The sequence below is a fragment of the Harpia harpyja genome, chromosome 11 (assembly GCF_026419915.1).
Source record: "Harpia harpyja isolate bHarHar1 chromosome 11, bHarHar1 primary haplotype, whole genome shotgun sequence".
Classification (NCBI taxonomy): Eukaryota; Metazoa; Chordata; class Aves; order Accipitriformes; family Accipitridae; genus Harpia; species Harpia harpyja.
In genome coordinates, this window is record NC_068950.1 from 17,060,191 (window position 1) to 17,082,850 (window position 22,660).

Genomic DNA, 22,660 nt, shown 5'->3' on the forward strand with positions numbered 1-22,660 from the left:
GCTCTGTGCTTTCCCAGAGACGCAACATCTCATGGCGCTCAGCCGCGGCAGAGCCTCTTGCCGAAAAGGCAAACGTCCGGCTCCTTCTTCCACAAGGAAGGGCCCAGCCCTGAAAGCTCTTGCTGCTCTTCACGGTGCCTTGGCGCACTATCTACAGGCACAACAGCAGTGGGGATCTGTGCTTTCCCAGAGACGCAACATCTCATGGCGCTCGGCCGCGGCAGAGCTCCTTACGAAAAGGCAAACGTCCGGCTCCTTCTCCCACAAGGAAGGTCCCAGCCGTCAAAGCTCTTGCTGCTCTTCACCTACCCTTGGTGCCCTATCTACAGGCACCAGAGAAGTGGGGCTCTGTGCTTTCCCAGAGACGCAACATCTCATGGCGCTCGGCCGCGGCAGAGCCTCTTGCCCAAAAGGCAAACGTCCGGCTCCTTCTCCCACAAGGAAGGGCCCAGGCCTGAAAGCTCTTGCTGCTCTTCACGGTGCCTTGGCGCCCTATCTACAGGCACAACAGCAGTGGGGCTCTGTGCTTTCCCAGAGACGCAACATCTCATGGCGCTCGGCCGCGGCAGAGCCTCTTGCCGAAAAGGCAAACGTCCGGCTCCTTCTCCCACAAGGAAGGGCCCAGCCCTGAAAGCTCTTGCTGCTCTTCACGGTGCCTTGGCGCCCTATCTACAGGCACAACAGCAGTGGGGCTCTGTGCTTTCCCAGAGACGCAACATCTCATGGCGCTCGGCCGCGGCAGAGACTCTTCCCGAGAAGGCAAACGTCCGGCTCCTTCTCCCACAAGGAAGGGCCCAGCCCTGAAAGCTCTTGCTGCTCTTCACGGTGCCTTGGAGCCCTATCTATAGGAACCAGAGAAGTGGGGCTCTGTGCTTTCCCAGAGACGCAACATCTCATGGCGCTCGGCCGCGGCAGAGCCTCTTGCCCAAAAGGCAAACGTCCGGCTCCTTCTCCCACAAGGAAGGGCCCAGGCCTGAAAGCTCTTGCTGCTCTTCACGGTGACTTGGCGCCCTATCTACAGGCACAACAGCAGTGGGGCTCTGTGCTTTCCCAGAGACGCAACATCTCATGGCGCTCGGCCGCGGCAGAGCCTCTTGCCGAAAAGGCAAACGTCCGGCTCCTTCTCCCACAAGGAAGGGCCCAGCCCTGAAAGCTCTTGCTGCTCTTCACCGTGCCTTGGCGCCCTATCTGCAGGGACAACAGCACTGGGGATCTTGCTGTCCCAGAGACGCAACATCTCATGGTGCTCGGCTGCGGCAGAGCCTCTTCCCGAGAAGGTAAACGTCCGGCTCCTTCTCCCACAAGGAAGGGCCCAGTCCTGAAAGCTCTTGCTGCTCTTCACGGTGCCTTGGCGCCCTATCTACAGGCACAACAGCAGTGGGGGTCTGTGCTTTCCCAGAGACGCAACATCTCATGGCGCTCGGCCGCGGCAGAGACTCTTCCCGAGAAGGCAAACGTCCGGCTCCTTCTCCCACAAGGAAGGGCCCAGCCCTGAAAGCTCTTGCTGCTCTTCACGGTGCCTTGGCGCCCTATCTACAGGCACAACAGCAGTGGGGCTCTGTGCTTTCCCAGAGACGCAACATCTCATGGCGCTCGGCCGCGGCAGAGCCTCTTGCCGAGAAGGCAAACGTCCGGCTCCTTCTTCCACAAGGAAGGGCCCAGCCCTGAAAGCTCTTGCTGCTCTTCACCGTGCCTTCGCGCCCTATCTGCAGGGACAACAGCACTGGGGATCTTGCTGTCCCAGAGACGCAACATCTCATGGCGCTCGGCCGCGGCAGAGCCTCTTGCCGAAAAGGCAAACGTCCGGCTCCTTCTCCCACAAGGAAGGGCCCAGCCCTGAAAGCTGTTGCGGCTCTTCACGGTGCCTTGGCGCCCTATCTGCAGGGACAAGAGCAGTGGGGGTCTGTGCTTTCCCAGAGACGCAACATCTCATGGCGCTCGGCCGCGGCAGAGCTTCTTGCCGAGAAGGCAAACGTCCGGCTCCTTCTCCCACAAGGAAGGGCCCAGCCCTCAAAGCTCTTGCTGCTCTTCACCTACCCTTGGAAACCTATCTACAGGCACAACAGAAGTGGGGATCTGTGCTTTCCCAGAGACGCAACATCTCATGGCTCTCGGCCGCGGCAGAGCCTCTTGCCCAAAAGGCAAACGTCCGGCTCCTTCTCCCACAAGGAAGGGCCCAGCCCTGAAAGCTGTTGCTGCTCTTTACGGTGCCTTGGAACCCTATCTACAGGCACAACAGCAGTGGGGATCTGTGCTTTCCCAGAGACGCAACATCTCATGGCGCTCGGCCGCGGCAGAGCCTCTTGCCGAAAAGGCAAACGTCCGGCTCCTTCTTCCACAAGGAAGGGCCCAGCCCTCAAAGCTCTTGCTGCTCTTCACGGTGCCTTGGCGCCCTATCTACAGGCACAACAGCAGTGGGGCTCTGTGCTCTCCCAGAGACGCAATATCTCATGGCGCTCGGCCGCGGCACAGCCTCTTGCCGAAAAGGCAAACGTCCGGCTCCTACTCCCACAAGGAAGGGCCCAGCCCTGAAAGCTCTTGCTGCTCTTCACGATGCCTTGGCACCCTATCTACAGGCACCACAGCAGTAGGGCTCTGTGATTTCCCAGAGACGCAACATCTCATGGCGCTCGGACGCGGCAGAGCCTCTTGCCGAAAAGGCAAACGTCCGGCTCCTTCTCCCACAAGGAAGGGCCCAGCCCTGAAAGCTCTTGCTGCTCTTCACGGTGCCTTGGTGCCCTATCTGCAGGCACCACAGCAGTGGGGATCTGTGCTTTCCCAGAGACGCAACATCTCATGGCGCTCGGCCGCGGCAGAGCCTCTTGCCGAAAAGGCAAACGTCCGGCTCTTCTCCCACAAGGAACGGCCCAGCCCTGAAAGCTCTTGCTGTTCTTCACCTACCCTTGGCGCCCTATCTAAAGGCACAACAGCAATGGGGGTCTGTGCTTTCCCAGAGACGCAACATCTCATGGCGCTCGGCCGCGGCAGAGCCTCTTGCCCAAAAGGAAAACGTCCGGATCCTTCTCCCACAAGGAAGGGCCCAGCCCTGAAAGCTGTTGCTGCTCTGCACGGTGCCTTGGCGCCCTATATACAGGCACAACAGCAGTGGGGGTCTGTGCTTTCCCACAGACACAACGTCTCATGGCGCTCGGCCGCGGCAGAGACTCTTCCCGAGAAGGCAAACGTCCGGCTCCTTCTCCCACAAGGAAGGGCCCAGCCCTGAAAGCTCTTGCTGCTCTTCACGGTGCCTTGGAGCCCTATCTACAGGCACAACAGCAGTGGGGGTCTGTGCTTTCCCAGAGACGCAACATCTCATGGCGCTCGGCCCGCGGCAGAGCCTCTTGCCGAAAAGGCAAACGTCCGGCTCCTTCTCCCACAAGGAAGGGCCCAGCCCTGAAAGCTATTGCTGCTCTTCACGGTGCCTTGGTGCCCTATCTGCAGGGACAACAGCAGTGGGGATCTGTGCTTTCCCAGAGACGCAACATCTCATGGCGCTCGGCTGTGGCAGAGCCTCTTCCCGAGAAGGCAAACGTCCGGCTCCTTCTCCCACAAGGAAGGGCCCAGCCCTGAAAGCTCTTGCTGCTCTTCACGGTGCCTTGGCACCCTATCTACAGGCACAACAGCAGTGGGGGTCTGTGCTTTCCCAGAGACGCAACATCTCATGGCGCTCGGCCGCGGCAGAGCCTCTTCCCGAGAAGGCAAACGTCCGGCTCCTTCTCCCACAAGGAAGGGCCCAGCCCTCAAAGCTCTTGCTGCTCTTCACGGTGCCTTGGCGCCCTATCTACAGGCACAACAGCAGTGGGGGTCTGTGCTTTCCCAGAGACGCAACATCTCATGGCGCTCGGCCGCGGCAGAGCTTCTTGACGAGAAGGCAAACGTCCGGCTCCTTCTCTCACAAGGAAGGGCCCAGCCCTGAAAGCTCTTGCTGCTCTTCACCTACCCTTGGAACCCTATCTACAGGCACAACAGAAGTGGGGATCTGTGCTTTCCCAGAGACGCAACATCTCATGGCGCTCGGCCGCGGCAGAGCCTCTTGCCCAAAAGGCAAACGTCCGGCTCCTTCTCCCACAAGGAAGGGCCCAGCCCTGAAAGCTGTTGCTGCTCTTCACGGTGCCTTGGCGCCCTATCTACAGGCACAACAGCAGTGGGGATCTATGCTTTCCCAGAGACGCAACATCTCATGGCTCTCGGCCGCGGCAGAGCCTCTTGCCGAAAAGGCAAACGTCCGGCTCCTTCTCCCACAAGGAAGGGCCCAGCCCTGAAAGCTGTTGCTGCTCTTTACGGTGCCTTGGAACCCTATCTACAGGCACAACAGCAGTGGGGATCTGTGCTTTCCCAGAGACGCAACATCTCATGGCGCTCGGCCGCGGCAGAGCCTCTTGCCGAAAAGGCAAACGTCCGGCTCCTTCTCCCACAAGGAAGGGCCCAGCCCTGAAAGCTGTTGCTGCTCTTCACGGTGCCTTGGTGCCCTATCTACAGGCACAACAGCAGTGGGGCTCTGTGCTTTCCCAGAGACGCAACATCTCATGGCGCTCGGCCGCGGCAGAGCCTCTTGCCGAAAAGGCAAACGTCCGGCTCCTTCTCCCACAAGGAAGGGCCCAGCCCTGAAAGCTCTTGCTGCTCTATACGGTGCCTTGGTGCCCTATCTACAGGCACCACAGCAGTGGGGCTCTGTGCTTTCCCAGAGACGCAACATCTCATGGCGCTCAGCCGCGGCAGAGCCTCTTGCCGAAAAGGCAAACGTCCGGCTCCTTCTCCCACAAGGAAGGGCCCAGCCCTGAAAGCTCTTGCTGCTCTTCACGGTGCCTTGGCGCACTATCTACAGGCACAACAGCAGTGGGGATCTGTGCTTTCCCAGAGACGCAACATCTCATGGCGCTCGGCCGCGGCAGAGACTCTTCCCGAGAAGGCAAACGTCCGGCTCCTTCTCCCACAAGGAAGGGCCCAGCCCTCAAAGCTCTTGCTGCTCTTCACCTACCCTTGGAACCCTATCTACAGGCACAACAGCAGTGGGGCTCTGTGCTTTCCCAGAGACGCAACATCTCATGGCGCTCGGCCGCGGCAGAGCCTCTTGCCGAGAAGGCAAACGTCCGCCTCCTTCTTCCACAAGGAAGGGCCCAGCCCTGAAAGCTCTTGCTGCTCTTCACCGTGCCTTCGCGCCCTATCTGCAGGGACAACAGCACTGGGGATCTTGCTGTCCCAGAGACGCAACATCTCATGGCGCTCGGCCGCGGCAGAGCCTCTTGCCGAAAAGGCAAACGTCCGGCTCCTTCTCCCACAAGGAAGGGCCCAGCCCTGAAAGCTGTTGCGGCTCTTCACGGTGCCTTGGCGCCCTATCTGCAGGGACAAGAGCAGTGGGGGTCTGTGCTTTCCCAGAGACGCAACATCTCATGGCGCTCGGCCGCGGCAGAGCTTCTTGCCGAGAAGGCAAACGTCCGGCTCCTTCTCCCACAAGGAAGGGCCCAGCCCTCAAAGCTCTTGCTGCTCTTCACCTACCCTTGGAAACCTATCTACAGGCACAACAGAAGTGGGGATCTGTGCTTTCCCAGAGACGCAACATCTCATGGCTCTCGGCCGCGGCAGAGCCTCTTGCCCAAAAGGCAAACGTCCGGCTCCTTCTCCCACAAGGAAGGGCCCAGCCCTGAAAGCTGTTGCTGCTCTTTACGGTGCCTTGGAACCCTATCTACAGGCACAACAGCAGTGGGGATCTGTGCTTTCCCAGAGACGCAACATCTCATGGCGCTCGGCCGCGGCAGAGCCTCTTGCCGAAAAGGCAAACGTCCGGCTCCTTCTTCCACAAGGAAGGGCCCAGCCCTCAAAGCTCTTGCTGCTCTTCACGGTGCCTTGGCGCCCTATCTACAGGCACAACAGCAGTGGGGCTCTGTGCTTTCCCAGAGACGCAACATCTCATGGCGCTCGGCCGCGGCAGAGCCTCTTGCTGAAAAGGCAAACGTCCGGCTCCTTCTCCCACAAGGAAGGGCCCAGCCCTGAAAGCTCTTGCTGCTCTATACGGTGCCTTGGCGCCCTATCTACAGGCACCACAGCAGTGGGGCTCTGTGCTTTCCCAGAGACGCAACATCTCATGGCGCTCAGCCGCGGCAGAGCCTCTTGCCCAAAAGGCAAACGTCCGGCTCCTTCTTCCACAAGGAAGGGCCCAGCCCTGAAAGCTCTTGCTGCTCTTCACGGTGCCTTGGCGCACTATCTACAGGCACAACAGCAGTGGGGATCTGTGCTTTCCCAGAGACGCAACATCTCATGGCGCTCGGCCGCGGCAGAGCTCCTTACGAAAAGGCAAACGTCCGGCTCCTTCTCCCACAAGGAAGGTCCCAGCCGTCAAAGCTCTTGCTGCTCTTCACCTACCCTTGGTGCCCTATCTACAGGCACCAGAGAAGTGGGGCTCTGTGCTTTCCCAGAGACGCAACATCTCATGGCGCTCGGCCGCGGCAGAGCCTCTTGCCCAAAAGGCAAACGTCCGGCTCCTTCTCCCACAAGGAAGGGCCCAGGCCTGAAAGCTCTTGCTGCTCTTCACGGTGCCTTGGCGCCCTATCTACAGGCACAACAGCAGTGGGGCTCTGTGCTTTCCCAGAGACGCAACATCTCATGGCGCTCGGCCGCGGCAGAGCCTCTTGCCAAAAGGCAAACGTCCGGCTCCTTCTCCCACAAGGAAGGGCCCAGCCCTGAAAGCTCTTGCTGCTCTTCACGGTGCCTTGGCGCCCTATCTACAGGCACAGCAGCAGTGGGGCTCTGTGCTTTCCCAGAGACGCAACATCTCATGGCGCTCGGCCGCGGCAGAGACTCTTCCCGAGAAGGCAAACGTCCGGCTCCTTCTCCCACAAGGAAGGGCCCAGCCCTGAAAGCTCTTGCTGCTCTTCACGGTGCCTTGGAGCCCTATCTATAGGAACCAGAGAAGTGGGGCTCTGTGCTTTCCCAGAGACGCAACATCTCATGGCGCTCGGCCGCGGCAGAGCCTCTTGCCCAAAAGGCAAACGTCCGGCTCCTTCTCCCACAAGGAAGGGCCCAGGCCTGAAAGCTCTTGCTGCTCTTCACGGTGACTTGGCGCCCTATCTACAGGCACAACAGCAGTGGGGCTCTGTGCTTTCCCAGAGACGCAACATCTCATGGCGCTCGGCCGCGGCAGAGCCTCTTGCCGAAAAGGCAAACGTCCGGCTCCTTCTCCCACAAGGAAGGGCCCAGCCCTGAAAGCTCTTGCTGCTCTTCACCGTGCCTTGGCGCCCTATCTGCAGGGACAACAGCACTGGGGATCTTGCTGTCCCAGAGACGCAACATCTCATGGCGCTCGGCCGCGGCAGAGCTTCTTGCCGAGAAGGCAAACGTCCGGCTCCTTCTCCCACAAGGAAGGGCCCAGCCCTGAAAGCTCTTGCTGCTCTTCATGGTGCCTTGGAACCCTATCTACAGGCACAACAGCAGTGGGGGTCTGTGCTTTCCCAGAGACGCAACATCTCATGGCGCTCGGCCGCGGCAGAGCCTCTTGCCCAAAAGGCAAACGTCCGGCTCCTTCTCCCACAAGGAAGGGCCCAGCCCTGAAAGCTCTTGCTGCTCTTCACCTACCCTTGGAACCCTATCTACAGGCACAACAGAAGTGGGGATCTGTGCTTTCCCAGAGACGCAACATCTCATGGCGCTCGGCCGCGGCAGAGACTCTTCCCGAGAAGGCAAACGTCCGGCTCCTTCTCCCACAAGGAAGGGCCCAGCCCTGAAAGCTCTTGCTGCTCTTCATGGTGCCTTGGTGCCCTATCTACAGGCACAACAGCAGTGGGGGTCTGTGCTTTCCCAGAGACGCAACATCTCATGGCGCTCGGCCGCGGCAGAGCCTCTTGCCCAAAAGGCAAACGTCCGGCTCCTTCTCCCACAAGGAAGGGCCCAGCCCTGAAAGCTCTTGCTGCTCTTCACGGTGCCTTGGCGCCCTATCTACAGGCACAACAGCAGTGGGGCTCTGTGCTTTCCCAGAGACGCAACATCTCATGGCGCTCGGCCGCGGCAGAGCCTCTTGCCGAAAAGGCAAACGTCCGGCTCCTTCTCCCACAAGGAAGGGCCCAGCTCTGAAAGCTCTTGCTGCTCTTCACAGTGCCTTGGCGCCCTATCCGCAGGGACAGCAGTAGTGGGGATCTGTGCTTTCCCAGAGATGCAACATCTCATGGCGCTCGGCCGCGGCAGAGCCTCTTGCCGAGAAGGCAAACGTCCGGCTCCTTCTCCCACAAGGAACGGCCCAGCCCTGAAAGCTCTTGCTGTTCTTCACCTACCCTTGGCGCCCTATCTAAAGGCACAACAGCAATGGGGGTCTGTGCTTTCCCAGAGACGCAACATCTCATGGCTCTCGGCCGCGGCAGAGCCTCTTGCCGAAAAGGCAAACGTCCGGATCCTTCTCCCACAAGGAAGGGCCCAGCCCTGAAAGCTCTTGCTGCTCTGCACGGTGCCTTGGCGCCCTATATACAGGCACAACAGCAGTGGGGGTCTGTGCTTTCCCACAGACACAACGTCTCATGGCGCTCGGCCGCGGCAGAGAGTCTTCCCGAGAAGGCAAACGTCCGGCTCATTCTCCCACAAGGAAGGGCCCAGCCCTGAAAGCTCTTGCTGCTCTTCACGGTGCCTTGGAGCCCTATCTACAGGCACAACAGCAGTGGGGGTCTGTGCTTTCCCAGAGACGCAACATCTCATGGCGCTCGGCCGCGGCAGAGCCTCTTGCCCAAAAGGCAAACGTCCGGCTCCTTCTCCCACAAGGAAGGGTTCAGCCCTGAAAGCTCTTGCTGCTCTTCACGGTGCCTTGGTGCCCTATCTGCAGGGACAACAGCAGTGGGGGATCTGTGCTTCCCAGAGACGCAACATCTCATGGCGCTCGGCTGCGGCAGAGCCTCTTCCCGAGAAGGCAAACGTCCGGCTCCTTCTCCCACAAGGAAGGGCCCAGCCCTGAAAGCTCTTGCTGCTCTTCACGGTGCCTTGGCGCCTTATCTGCAGGGACAACAGCAGTGGGGGTCTGTGCTTTCCCAGAGACGCAACATCTCATGGCGCTCGGCCGCGGCAGAGCCTCTTGCCGAAAAGGCAAACGTCCGGCTCCTTCTCCCACAAGGAAGGGCCCAGCCCTGAAAGCTGTTGCTGCTCTTCACGGTGCCTTGGCGCCCTATCTACAGGCACAACAGCACTGGGGATCTGGTGCTTTCCCAGAGACGCAACATCTCATGGCGCTCGGCCGCGGCAGAGCCTCTTGCCGAAAAGGCAAACGTCCGGCTCCTTCTTCCACAAGGAAGGGCCCAGCCCTGAAAGCTGTTGCTGCTCTTTACGGTGCCTTGGAACCCTATCTACAGGCACAACAGCAGTGGGGATCTGTGCTTTCCCAGAGACGCAACATCTCATGGCGCTCGGCCGCGGCAGAGCCTCTTTCTGAAAAGGCAAACGTCCAGCTCCTTCTCCCACAAGGAAGGGTTCAGCCCTGAAAACTCTTGCTGTTCTTCACGGTGCCTTGGCGCCCTATCTGCAGGGACAACAGCAGTGGGGATCTGTGCTTTCCCAGAGACGCAACATCTCATGGCGCTCGGCCGCGGCAGAGCCTCTTGCCGAAAAGGCAAACGTCCGGCTCCTTCTCCCACAAGGAAGGGCCCAGTCCTGAAAGCTCTTGCTGCTCTTCACGGTGCCTTGGCGCCCTATCTACAGGCACAACAGCAGTGGGGCTCTGTGATTTCCCAGAGACGCAACATCTCATGGCGCTCGGCCGCGGCAGAGACTCTTCCCGAGAAGGCAAACGTCCGGCTCCTTCTCCCACAAGGAAGGGCCCAGCCCTGAAAGCTCTTGCTGCTCTTCACGGTGCCTTGGCGCCCTATCTACAGGCACAACATCAGTGGGGGTCTGTGCTTTCCAGAGACGCAACATCTCATGGCGCTCGGCCGCGGCAGAGCCTCTTCCCGAGAAGGCAAACGTCCGCCTCCTTCTTCCACAAGGAAGGGCCCAGCCCTGAAAGCTCTTGCTGCTCTTCACCGTGCCTTGGCGCCCTATCTGCAGGGACAACAGCAGTAGGGGTCTGTGCTTTCCCAGAGACGCAACATCTCATGGCGCTCGGCCGCGGCAGAGCTTCTTGCCGAGAAGGCAAACGTCCGGCTCCTTCTCCCACAAGGAAGGGCCCAGCCCTGAAAGCTCTTGCTGCTCTTCATGGTGCCTTGGTGCCCTATCTACAGGCACAACAGCAGTGGGGGTCTGTGCTTTCCCAGAGACGCAACATCTCATGGCACTCGGCCGCGGCAGAGCCTCTTGCCCAAAAGGCAAACGTCCGGCTCCTTCTCCCACAAGGAAGGGCCCCAGCCCTGAAAGCTCTTGCTGCTCTTCACCTACCCTTGGAACCCTATCTACAGGCACAACAGAAGTGGGGATCTGTGCTTTCCCAGAGACGCAACATCTCATGGCGCTCGGCCGCGGCAGAGCTTCTTGACGAGAAGGCAAACGTCCGGCTCCTTCTCCCACAAGGAAGGGCCAAGCCCTGAAAGCTCTTGCTGCTCTTCACGGTGCCTTGGTGCCCTATCTACAGGCACCAGAGAAGTGGGGCTCTGTGCTTTCCCAGAGACGCAACATCTCATGGCGCTCGGCCGCGGCAGAGCCTCTTGCCGAAAAGGCAAACGTCTGGCTCCTTCTCCCACAAGGAAGAGCCCAGCCCTGAAAGCTCTTGCTGCTCTTCACGGTGCCTTGGCGCCCTATCTACAGGCACAACAGCAGTGGGGCTCTGTGCTTTCCCAGAGACGCAACATCTCATGGCGCTCGGCCGCGGCAGAGCCTCTTGCCGAAAAGGCAAACGTCCGGCTCCTTCTCCCACAAGGAAGGGCCCAGCCCTGAAAGCTCTTGCTGCTCTTCACGGTGCCTTGGAGCCCTATCTACAGGCACAACAGCAGTGGGGCTCTGTGCTCTCCCAGAGACGCAATATCTCATGGCGCTCGGCCGCGGCACAGCCTCTTGCCGAAAAGGCAAACGTCCGGCTCCTTCTCCCACAAGGAAGGGCCCAGCCCTGAAAGCTCTTGCTGCTCTTCACGGTGCCTTGGCGCCCTATCTACAGGCACCACAGCAGTAGGGCTCTGTGATTTCCCAGAGACGCAACATCTCATGGCGCTCGGCCGCGGCAGAGCCTCTTGCCGAAAAGGCAAACGTCCGGCTCCTTCTCCCACAAGGAAGGGCCCAGCCCTGAAAGCTCTTGCTGCTCTTCACGGTGCCTTGGTGCCCTATCTGCAGGGACAACAGCAGTGGGGATCTGTGCTTTCCCAGAGACGCAACATCTCATGGCGCTCGGCCGTGGCAGAGCCTCTTGCCGAAAAGGCAAACGTCCGGCTCTTCTCCAACAAGGAACGGCCCAGCCCTGAAAGCTCTTGCTGTTCTTCACCTACCCTTGGCGCCCTATCTAAAGGCACAACAGCAATGGGGGTCTGTGCTTTCCCAGAGACGCAACATCTCATGGCTCTCGGCCGCGGCAGAGCCTCTTGCCGAAAAGGCAAACGTCCGGATCCTTCTCCCACAAGGAAGGGCCCAGCCCTGAAAGCTCTTGCTGCTCTTCACCTACCCTTGGAACCCTATCTACAGGCACAACAGAAGTGGGGATCTGTGCTTTCCCAGAGACGCAACATCTCATGGCGCTCGGGCCGCGGCAGAGCCTCTTGCCCAAAAGGCAAACGTCCGGCTCCTTCTCCCACAAGGAAGGGCCCAGCCCTGAAAGCTCTTGCTGTTCTTCACGGTGCCTTGGCGCCCTATCTACAGGCACAACAGCAGTGGGGCTCTGTGCTTTCCCAGAGACGCAACATCTCATGGCGCTCGGCCGCGGCAGAGCCTCTTGCCGAAAAGGCAAACGTCCGGCTCCTTCTCCCACAAGGAAGGGCCCAGCTCTGAAAGCTCTTGCTGCTCTTCACAGTGCCTTGGCGCCCTATCCGCAGGGACAGCAGCAGTGGGGATCTGTGCTTTCCCAGAGATGCAACATCTCATGGCGCTCGGCCGCGGCAGAGCCTCTTGCCGAGAAGGCAAACGTCCGGCTCCTTCTCCCACAAGGAACAGCCCAGCCCTGAAAGCTCTTGCTGTTCTTCACCTACCCTTGGCGCCCTATCTAAAGGCACAACAGCAATGGGGGTCTGTGCTTTCCCAGAGACGCAACATCTCATGGCTCTCGGCCGCGGCAGAGCCTCTTGCCGAAAAGGCAAACGTCCGGCTCCTTCTCCCACAAGGAAGGGCCCAGCCCTGAAAGCTCTTGCTGCTCTGCACGGTGCCTTGGCGCCCTATATACAGGCACAACAGCAGTGGGGGTCTGTGCTTTCCCACAGACACAACGTCTCATGGCGCTCGGCCGCGGCAGAGACTCTTGCCGAGAAGGCAAACGTCCGGCTCATTCTCCCACAAGGAAGGGCCCAGCCCTGAAAGCTCTTGCTGCTCTTCACGGTGCCTTGGAGCCCTATCTACAGGCACAACAGCAGTGGGGGTCTGTGATTTCCCAGAGACGCAGCATCTCATGGCGCTCGGCCGCGGCAGAGCCTCTTGCCCAAAAGGCAAACGTCCGGCTCCTTCTCCCACAAGGAAGGGCCCAGCCCTCAAAGCTCTTGCTGCTCTTCACGGTGCCTTGGCGCCCTATCTGCAGGGACAACAGCAGTGGGGATCTGTGCTTCCCAGAGACGCAACATCTCATGGCGCTCGGCTGCGGCAGAGCCTCTTCCCGAGAAGGCAAACGTCCGGCTCCTTCTCCCACAAGGAAGGGCCCAGCCCTGAAAGCTCTTGCTGCTCTTCACGGTGCCTTGGCGCCCTATCTACAGGCACAACAGCAGTGGGGGTCTGTGCTTTCCCAGAGACGCAACATCTCATGGCGCTCGGCCGCGGCAGAGACTCTTCCCGAGAAGGCAAACGTCCGGCTCCTTCTCCCACAAGGAAGGGCCCAGCCCTGAAAGCTCTTGCTGCTCTTCACCGTGCCTTGGCGCCTTATCTGCAGGGACAACAGCAGTGGGGGTCTGTGCTTTCCCAGAGACGCAACATCTCATGGCGCTCGGCCGCGGCAGAGCTTCTTGCCGAGAAGGCAAACGTCCGGCTCCTTCTCCCACAAGGAAGGGCCCAGCCCTGAAAGCTCTTGCTGCTCTTCACGGTGCCTTGGCGCCCTATCTACAGGCACAACAGCACTGGGGATCTGTGCTTTCCCAGACACGCAACATCTCATGGCGCTCGGCCGCGGCAGAGCCTCTTGCCGAAAAGGCAAACGTCCGGCTCCTTCTCCCACAAGGAAGGGCCCAGCCCTGAAAGCTGTTGCTGCTCTTCACGGTGCCTTGGCACCCTATCTACAGGCACAACAGCACTGGGGATCTGTGCTTTCCAGAGACGCAACATCTCATGGCGCTCGGCCGCGGCAGAGCCTCTTGCCGAAAAGGCAAACGTCCGGCTCCTTCTTCCACAAGGAAGGGCCCAGCCCTGAAAGCTGTTGCTGCTCTTTACGGTGCCTTGGAACCCTATCTACAGGCACAACAGCAGTGGGGATCTGTGCTTTCCCAGAGACGCAACATCTCATGGCGCTCGGCCGCGGCAGAGCCTCTTTCTGAAAAGGCAAACGTCCATCTCCTTCTCCCACAAGGAAGGGTTCAGCCCTGAAAACTCTTGCTGTTCTTCACGGTGCCTTGGCGCCCTATCTGCAGGGACAACAGCAGTGGGGATCTGTGCTTTCCCAGAGACGCAACATCTCATGGCGCTCGGCCGCGGCAGAGCCTCTTCCCGAGAAGGCAAACGTCCGGCTCCTTCTCCCACAAGGAAGGGCCCAGTCCTGAAAGCTCTTGCTGCTCTTCACGGTGCCTTGGCGCCCTATCTACAGGCACAACAGCAGTGGGGGTCTGTGCTTTCCCAGAGACGCAACATCTCATGGCGCTCGGCCGCGGCAGAGACTCTTCCCGAGAAGGCAAACGTCCGGCTCCTTCTCCCACAAGGAAGGGCCCAGCCCTGAAAGCTCTTGCTGCTCTTCACGGTGCCTTGGCGCCCTATCTACAGGCACAACATCAGTGGGGGTCTGTGCTTTCCAGAGACGCAACATCTCATGGCGCTCGGCCGCGGCAGAGCCTCTTCCCGAGAAGGCAAACGTCCGCCTCCTTCTTCCACAAGGAAGGGCCCAGCCCTGAAAGCTCTTGCTGCTCTTCACCGTGCCTTGGCGCCCTATCTGCAGGGACAACAGCACTGGGGATCTTGCTGTCCCAGAGATGCAACATCTCATGGCACTCGGCCGCGGCAGAGCCTCTTGCCCAAAAGGCAAACGTCCGGCTCCTTCTCCCACAAGGAAGGGCCCAGACCTGAAAGCTCTTGTTGCTCTTCACGGTGCCTTGGCGCCCTATCTGCAGGGACAACAGCAGTAGGGGTCTGTGCTTTCCCAGAGACGCAACATCTCATGGCGCTCGGCCGCGGCAGAGCTTCTTGCCGAGAAGGCAAACGTCCGGCTCCTTCTCCCACAAGGAAGGGCCCAGCCCTGAAAGCTCTTGCTGCTCTTCACCTACCCTTGGAACCCTATCTACAGGCACAACAGCAGTGGGGATCTGTGCTTTCCCAGAGACGCAACATCTCATGGCGCTCGGCCGCGGCAGAGACTCTTCCCGAGAAGGCAAACGTCCGGCTCCTTCTCCCACAAGGAAGGGCCCAGCCCTGAAAGCTCTTGCTGCTCTGCACGGTGCCTTGCTGCCCTATCTGCAGGGACAACAGCAGTGGGGATATGTGCTTCCCAGAGACGCAACATCTCATGGCGCTCGGCTGCGGCAGAGCCTCTTGCCGAAAAGGCAAACGTCCGGCTCCTTCTCCCACAAGGAAGGGCCCAGTCCTGAAAGCTCTTGCTGCTCTTCACGGTGCCTTGGCGCCCTATCTACAGGCACAACAGCAGTGGGGGTCTGTGCTTTCCCAGAGACGCAACATCTCATGGCGCTCGGCCGCGGCAGAGCCTCTTCCCGAGAAGGCAAACTTCCGGCTCCTTCTCCCACAAGGAAGGGCCGAGCCCTGAAAGCTCTTCTGCTCTTCACCGTTCCTTGGCACCCTATCTGCAGGCACAACAGCAGTGGGGGTCTGTGCTTTCCCAGAGACGCAACATCTCATGGCGCTCGGCCGCGGCAGAGCTTCTTGCCGAGAAGGCAAACGTCCGGCTCCTTCTCCCACAAGGAAGGGCCCAGCCCTGAAAGCTCTTGCTGCTCTTCACCTACCCATGGAACCCTATCTACAGGCACAACAGCAGTGGGGATCTGTGCTTTCCCAGAGACGCAACATCTCATGGCGCTCGGCCGCGGCAGAGCCTCTTGCCCAAAAGGCAAACGTCCGGCTCCTTCTCCCACAAGGAAGGGCCCAGCCCTCAAAGCTCTTACTGCTCTTCACGGTGCCTTGGCGCCCTATCTACAGGCACAACAGCAATGGGGGTCTGTGCTTTCCCAGAGACGCAACATCTCATGGCTCTCGGCCGCGGCAGAGCCTCTTGCCGAAAAGGCAAACGTCCGGATCCTTCTCCCACAAGGAAGGGCCCAGCCCTGAAAGCTCTTGCTGCTCTTCACCTACCCTTGGAACCCTATCTACAGGCACAACAGAAGTGGGGATCTGTGCTTTCCCAGAGACGCAACATCTCATGGCGCTCGGCCGCGGCAGAGCCTCTTGCCGAAAAGGCAAACGTCCGGCTCCTTCTCCCACAAGGAAGGGCCCAGCTCTGAAAGCTCTTGCTGCTCTTCACAGTGCCTTGGCGCCCTATCCGCAGGGACAGCAGCAGTGGGGATCTGTGCTTTCCCAGAGATGCAACATCTCATGGCGCTCGGCCGCGGCAGAGCCTCTTGCCGAGAAGGCAAACGTCCGGCTCCTTCTCCCACAAGGAAGGGCCCAGCCCTGAAAGCTCTTGCTGCTCTTCACGGTGCCTTGGCGCCCTATCTAAAGGCACAACAGCAATGGGGGTCTGTGCTTTCCCAGAGACGCAACATCTCATGGCTCTCGGCCGCGGCAGAGCCTCTTGCCGAAAAGGCAAACGTCCGGCTCCTTCTCCCACAAGGAAGGGCCCAGCCCTGAAAGCTCTTGCTGCTCTGCACGGTGCCTTGGCGCCCTATATACAGGCACAACAGCAGTGGGGGTCTGTGCTTTCCCACAGACACAACGTCTCATGGCGCTCGGCCGCGGCAGAGACTCTTCCCGAGAAGGCAAACGTCCGGCTCATTCTCCCACAAGGAAGGGCCCAGCCCTGAAAGCTCTTGCTGCTCTTCACGGTGCCTTGGAGCCCTATCTACAGGCACAACAGCAGTGGGGGTCTGTGATTTCCCAGAGACGCAACATCTCATGGCGCTCGGCCGCGGCAGAGCCTCTTGCCCAAAAGGCAAACGTCCGGCTCCTTCTCCCACAAGGAAGGGCCCAGCCCTCAAAGCTCTTGCTGCTCTTCACGGTGCCTTGGCGCCCTATCTGCAGGGACAACAGCAGTGGGGATCTGTGCTTCCCAGAGACGCAACATCTCATGGCGCTCGGCTGCGGCAGAGCCTCTTCCCGAGAAGGCAAACGTCCGGCTCCTTCTCCCACAAGGAAGGGCCCAGCCCTGAAAGCTCTTGCTGCTCTTCACGGTGCCTTGGCGCCCTATCTACAGGCACAACAGCAGTGGGGGTCTGTGCTTTCCCAGAGACGCAACATCTCATGGCGCTCGGCCGCGGCAGAGCCTCTTCCCGAGAAGGCAAACGTCCGGCTCCTTCTCCCACAAGGAAGGGCCCAGCCCTGAAAGCTCTTGCTGCTCTTCACCGTGCCTTGGCGCCTTATCTGCAGGGACAACAGCAGTGGGGGTCTGTGCTTTCCCAGAGACGCAACATCTCATGGCGCTCGGCCGCGGCAGAGCTTCTTGCCGAGAAGGCAAACGTCCGGCTCCTTCTCCCACAAGGAAGGGCCCAGCCCTGAAAGCTGTTGCTGCTCTTCACGGTGCCTTGGCGCCCTATCTACAGGCACAACAGCACTGGGGATCTGTGCTTTCCCAGAGACGCAACATCTCATGGCGCTCGGCCGCGGCAGAGCCTCTTGCCGAAAAGGCAAACGTCCGGCTCCTTCTCCCACAAGGAAGGGCCCAGCCCTGAAAGCTGTTGCTGCTCTTCACGGTGCCTTGGCGCCCTATCTACAGGCACAACAGCACTGGGGATCTGTGCTTTCCCAGAGACGCAACATCTCATGGCGCTCGGCCGCGGCAGAGCCTCTTGCCGTAAAGGCAAACGTCCGGCTCCTTCTTCCACAAGGAAGGGCCCAGCCCTGAAAGCTCTTGCTGCTCTTTACGGTGCCTTGGAACCCTATCTACAGGCACAACAGCAGTGGGGATCTGTGCTTTCCCAGAGACGCAACATCTCATGGCGCTCGGCCGCGGCAGAGCCTCTTTCTGAAAAGGCAAACGTCCAGCTCCTTCTCCCACAAGGAAGGGTTCAGCCCTGAAAACTCTTGCTGTTCTTCACGGTGCCTTGGCGCCCTATCTGCAGGGACAACAGCAGTGGGGATCTGTGCTTTCCCAGAGACGCAACATCTCATGGCGCTCGGCCGCGGCAGAGCCTCTTCCCGAGAAGGCAAACGTCCGGCTCCTTCTCCCACAAGGAAGGGCCCAGTCCTGAAAGCTCTTGCTGCTCTTCACGGTGCCTTGGCGCCCTATCTACAGGCACAACAGCAGTGGGGGTCTGTGCTTTCCCAGAGACGCAACATCTCATGGCGCTCGGCCGCGGCAGAGACTCTTCCCGAGAAGGCAAACGTCCGGCTCCTTCTCCCACAAGGAAGGGCCCAGCCCTGAAAGCTCTTGCTGCTCTTCACGGTGCCTTGGCGCCCTATCTACAGGCACAACATCAGTGGGGGTCTGTGCTTTCCAGAGACGCAACATCTCATGGCGCTCGGCCGCGGCAGAGCCTCTTCCCGAGAAGGCAAACGTCCGCCTCCTTCTTCCACAAGGAAGGGCCCAGCCCTGAAAGCTCTTGCTGCTCTTCACCGTGCCTTGGCGCCCTATCTGCAGGGACAACAGCAGTAGGGGTCTGTGCTTTCCCAGAGACGCAACATCTCATGGCGCTCGGCCGCGGCAGAGCTTCTTGCCGAGAAGGCAAACGTCCGGCTCCTTCTCCCACAAGGAAGGGCCCAGCCCTGAAAGCTCTTGCTGCTCTTCATGGTGCCTTGGTGCCCTATCTACAGGCACAACAGCAGTGGGGGTCTGTGCTTTCCCAGAGACGCAACATCTCATGGCACTCGGCCGCGGCAGAGCCTCTTGCCCAAAAGGCAAACGTCCGGCTCCTTCTCCCACAAGGAAGGGCCCAGCCCTGAAAGCTCTTGCTGCTCTTCACCTACCCTTGGAACCCTATCTACAGGCACAACAGAAGTGGGGATCTGTGCTTTCCCAGAGACGCAACATCTCATGGCGCTCGGCCGCGGCAGAGCTTCTTGACGAGAAGGCAAACGTCCGGCTCCTTCTCCCACAAGGAAGGGCCAAGCCCTGAAAGCTCTTGCTGCTCTTCACGGTGCCTTGGTGCCCTATCTACAGGCACCAGAGAAGTGGGGCTCTGTGCTTTCCCAGAGACGCAACATCTCATGGCGCTCGGCCGCGGCAGAGCCTCTTGCCGAAAAGGCAAACGTCTGGCTCCTTCTCCCACAAGGAAGAGCCCAGCCCTGAAAGCTCTTGCTGCTCTTCACGGTGCCTTGGCGCCCTATCTACAGGCACAACAGCAGTGGGGCTCTGTGCTTTCCCAGAGACGCAACATCTCATGGCGCTCGGCCGCGGCAGAGCCTCTTGCCGAAAAGGCAAACGTCCGGCTCCTTCTCCCACAAGGAAGGGCCCAGCCCTCAAAGCTCTTGCTGCTCTTCACGGTGCCTTGGCACCCTATCTACAGGCACAACAGCAGTGGGGCTCTGTGCTCTCCCAGAGACGCAATATCTCATGGCGCTCGGCCGCGGCACAGCCTCTTGCCGAAAAGGCAAACGTCCGGCTCCTTCTCCCACAAGGAAGGGCCCAGCCCTGAAAGCTCTTGCTGCTCTTCACGGTGCCTTGGCGCCCTATCTACAGGCACCACAGCAGTAGGGCTCTGTGATTTCCCAGAGACGCAACATCTCATGGCGCTCGGCCGCGGCAGAGCCTCTTCCCGAAAAGGCAAACGTCCGGCTCCTTCTCCCACAAGGAAGGGCCCAGCCCTGAAAGCTCTTGCTGCTCTTCACGGTGCCTTGGTGCCCTATCTGCAGGGACAACAGCAGTGGGGATCTGTGCTTTCCCAGAGACGCAACATCTCATGGCGCTCGGCCGTGGCAGAGCCTCTTGCCGAAAAGGCAAACGTCCGGCTCTTCTCCAACAAGGAACGGCCCAGCCCTGAAAGCTCTTGCTGTTCTTCACCTACCCTTGGCGCCCTATCTAAAGGCACAACAGCAATGGGGGTCTGTGCTTTCCCAGAGACGCAACATCTCATGGCTCTCGGCCGCGGCAGAGCCTCTTGCCGAAAAGGCAAACGTCCGGATCCTTCTCCCACAAGGAAGGGCCCAGCCCTGAAAGCTCTTGCTGCTCTTCACCTACCCTTGGAACCCTATCTACAGGCACAACAGAAGTGGGGATCTGTGCTTTCCCAGAGACGCAACATCTCATGGCGCTCGGCCGCGGCAGAGCCTCTTGCCCAAAAGGCAAACGTCCGGCTCCTTCTCCCACAAGGAAGGGCCCAGCCCTGAAAGCTCTTGCTGTTCTTCACGGTGCCTTGGCGCCCTATCTACAGGCACAACAGCAGTGGGGCTCTGTGCTTTCCCAGAGACGCAACATCTCATGGCGCTCGGCCGCGGCAGAGCCTCTTGCCGAAAAGGCAAACGTCCGGCTCCTTCTCCCACAAGGAAGGGCCCAGCTCTGAAAGCTCTTGCTGCTCTTCACAGTGCCTTGGCGCCCTATCCGCAGGGACAGCAGCAGTGGGGATCTGTGCTTTCCCAGAGATGCAACATCTCATGGCGCTCGGCCGCGGCAGAGCCTCTTGCCGAGAAGGCAAACGTCCGGCTCCTTCTCCCACAAGGAACAGCCCAGCCCTGAAAGCTCTTGCTGTTCTTCACCTACCCTTGGCGCCCTATCTAAAGGCACAACAGCAATGGGGGTCTGTGCTTTCCCAGAGACGCAACATCTCATGGCTCTCGGCCGCGGCAGAGCCTCTTGCCGAAAAGGCAAACGTCCGGCTCCTTCTCCCACAAGGAAGGGCCCAGCCCTGAAAGCTCTTGCTGCTCTGCACGGTGCCTTGGCGCCCTATATACAGGCACAACAGCAGTGGGGGTCTGTGCTTTCCCACAGACACAACGTCTCATGGCGCTCGGCCGCGGCAGAGACTCTTCCCGAGAAGGCAAATGTCCGGCTCATTCTCCCACAAGGAAGGGCCCAGCCCTGAAAGCTCTTGCTGCTCTTCACGGTGCCTTGGAGCCCTATCTACAGGCACAACAGCAGTGGGGGTCTGTGATTTCCCAGAGACGCAACATCTCATGGCGCTCGGCCGCGGCAGAGCCTCTTGCCCAAAAGGCAAACGTCCGGCTCCTTCTCCCACAAGGAAGGGCCCAGCCCTCAAAGCTCTTGCTGCTCTTCACGGTGCCTTGGCGCCCTATCTGCAGGGACAACAGCAGTGGGGATCTGTGCTTCCCAGAGACGCAACATCTCATGGCGCTCGGCTGCGGCAGAGCCTCTTCCCGAGAAGGCAAACGTCCGGCTCCTTCTCCCACAAGGAAGGGCCCAGCCCTGAAAGCTCTTGCTGCTCTTCACGGTGCCTTGGCGCCCTATCTACAGGCACAACAGCAGTGGGGGTCTGTGCTTTCCCAGAGACGCAACATCTCATGGCGCTCGGCCGCGGCAGAGACTCTTCCCGAGAAGGCAAACGTCCGGCTCCTTCTCCCACAAGGAAGGGCCCAGCCCTGAAAGCTCTTGCTGCTCTTCACCGTGCCTTGGCGCCTTATCTGCAGGGACAACAGCAGTGGGGGTCTGTGCTTTCCCAGAGACGCAACATCTCATGGCGCTCGGCCGCGGCAGAGCTTCTTGCCGAGAAGGCAAACGTCCGGCTCCTTCTCCCACAAGGAAGGGCCCAGCCCTGAAAGCTGTTGCTGCTCTTCACGGTGCCTTGGCGCCCTATCTACAGGCACAACAGCACTGGGGATCTGTGCTTTCCCAGAGACGCAACATCTCATGGCGCTCGGCCGCGGCAGAGCCTCTTGCCGAAAAGGCAAACGTCCGGCTCCTTCTCCCACAAGGAAGGGCCCAGCCCTGAAAGCTGTTGCTGCTCTTCACGGTGCCTTGGCACCCTATCTACAGGCACAACAGCACTGGGGATCTGTGCTTTCCCAGAGACGCAACATCTCATGGCGCTCGGCCGCGGCAGAGCCTCTTGCCGAAAAGGCAAACGTCCGGCTCCTTCTTCCACAAGGAAGGGCCCAGCCCTGAAAGCTGTTGCTGCTCTTTACGGTGCCTTGGAACCCTATCTACAGGCACAACAGCAGTGGGGATCTGTGCTTTCCCAGAGACGCAACATCTCATGGCGCTCGGCCGCGGCAGAGCCTCTTTCTGAAAAGGCAAACGTCCATCTCCTTCTCCCACAAGGAAGGGTTCAGCCCTGAAAACTCTTGCTGTTCTTCACGGTGCCTTGGCGCCCTATCTGCAGGGACAACAGCAGTGGGGATCTGTGCTTTCCCAGAGACGCAACATCTCATGGCGCTCGGCCGCGGCAGAGCCTCTTCCCGAGAAGGCAAACGTCCGGCTCCTTCTCCCACAAGGAAGGGCCCAGTCCTGAAAGCTCTTGCTGCTCTTCACGGTGCCTTGGCGCCCTATCTACAGGCACAACAGCAGTGGGGGTCTGTGCTTTCCCAGAGACGCAACATCTCATGGCGCTCGGCCGCGGCAGAGACTCTTCCCGAGAAGGCAAACGTCCGGCTCCTTCTCCCACAAGGAAGGGCCCAGCCCTGAAAGCTCTTGCTGCTCTTCACGGTGCCTTGGCGCCCTATCTACAGGCACAACATCAGTGGGGGTCTGTGCTTTCCAGAGACGCAACATCTCATGGCGCTCGGCCGCGGCAGAGCCTCTTCCCGAGAAGGCAAACGTCCGCCTCCTTCTTCCACAAGGAAGGGCCCAGCCCTGAAAGCTCTTGCTGCTCTTCACCGTGCCTTGGCGCCCTATCTGCAGGGACAACAGCACTGGGGATCTTGCTGTCCCAGAGATGCAACATCTCATGGCGCTCGGCCGCGGCAGAGCCTCTTGCCCAAAAGGCAAACGTCCGGCTCCTTCTCCCACAAGGAAGGGCCCAGACCTGAAAGCTCTTGTTTGCTCTTCACGGTGCCTTGGCGCCCTATCTGCAGGGACAACAGCAGTAGGGGTCTGTGCTTTCCCAGAGACGCAACATCTCATGGCGCTCGGCCGCGGCAGAGCTTCTTGCCGAGAAGGCAAACGTCCGGCTCCTTCTCCCACAAGGAAGGGCCCAGTCCTGAAAGCTCTTGCTGCTCTTCACCTACCCTTGGAACCCTAATCTACAGGCACAACAGAAGTGGGGATCTGTGCTTTCCCAGAGACGCAACATCTCATGGCGCTCGGCCGCGGCAGAGCCTCTTGCGAAAAGGCAAACGTCCGGCTCCTTCTCCCACAAGGAAGGGGCCCAGCCCTGAAAGCTCTTGCTGCTCTGCACGGTGCCTTGCTGCCCTATCTGCAGGGACAACAGCAGTGGGGATCTGTGCTTCC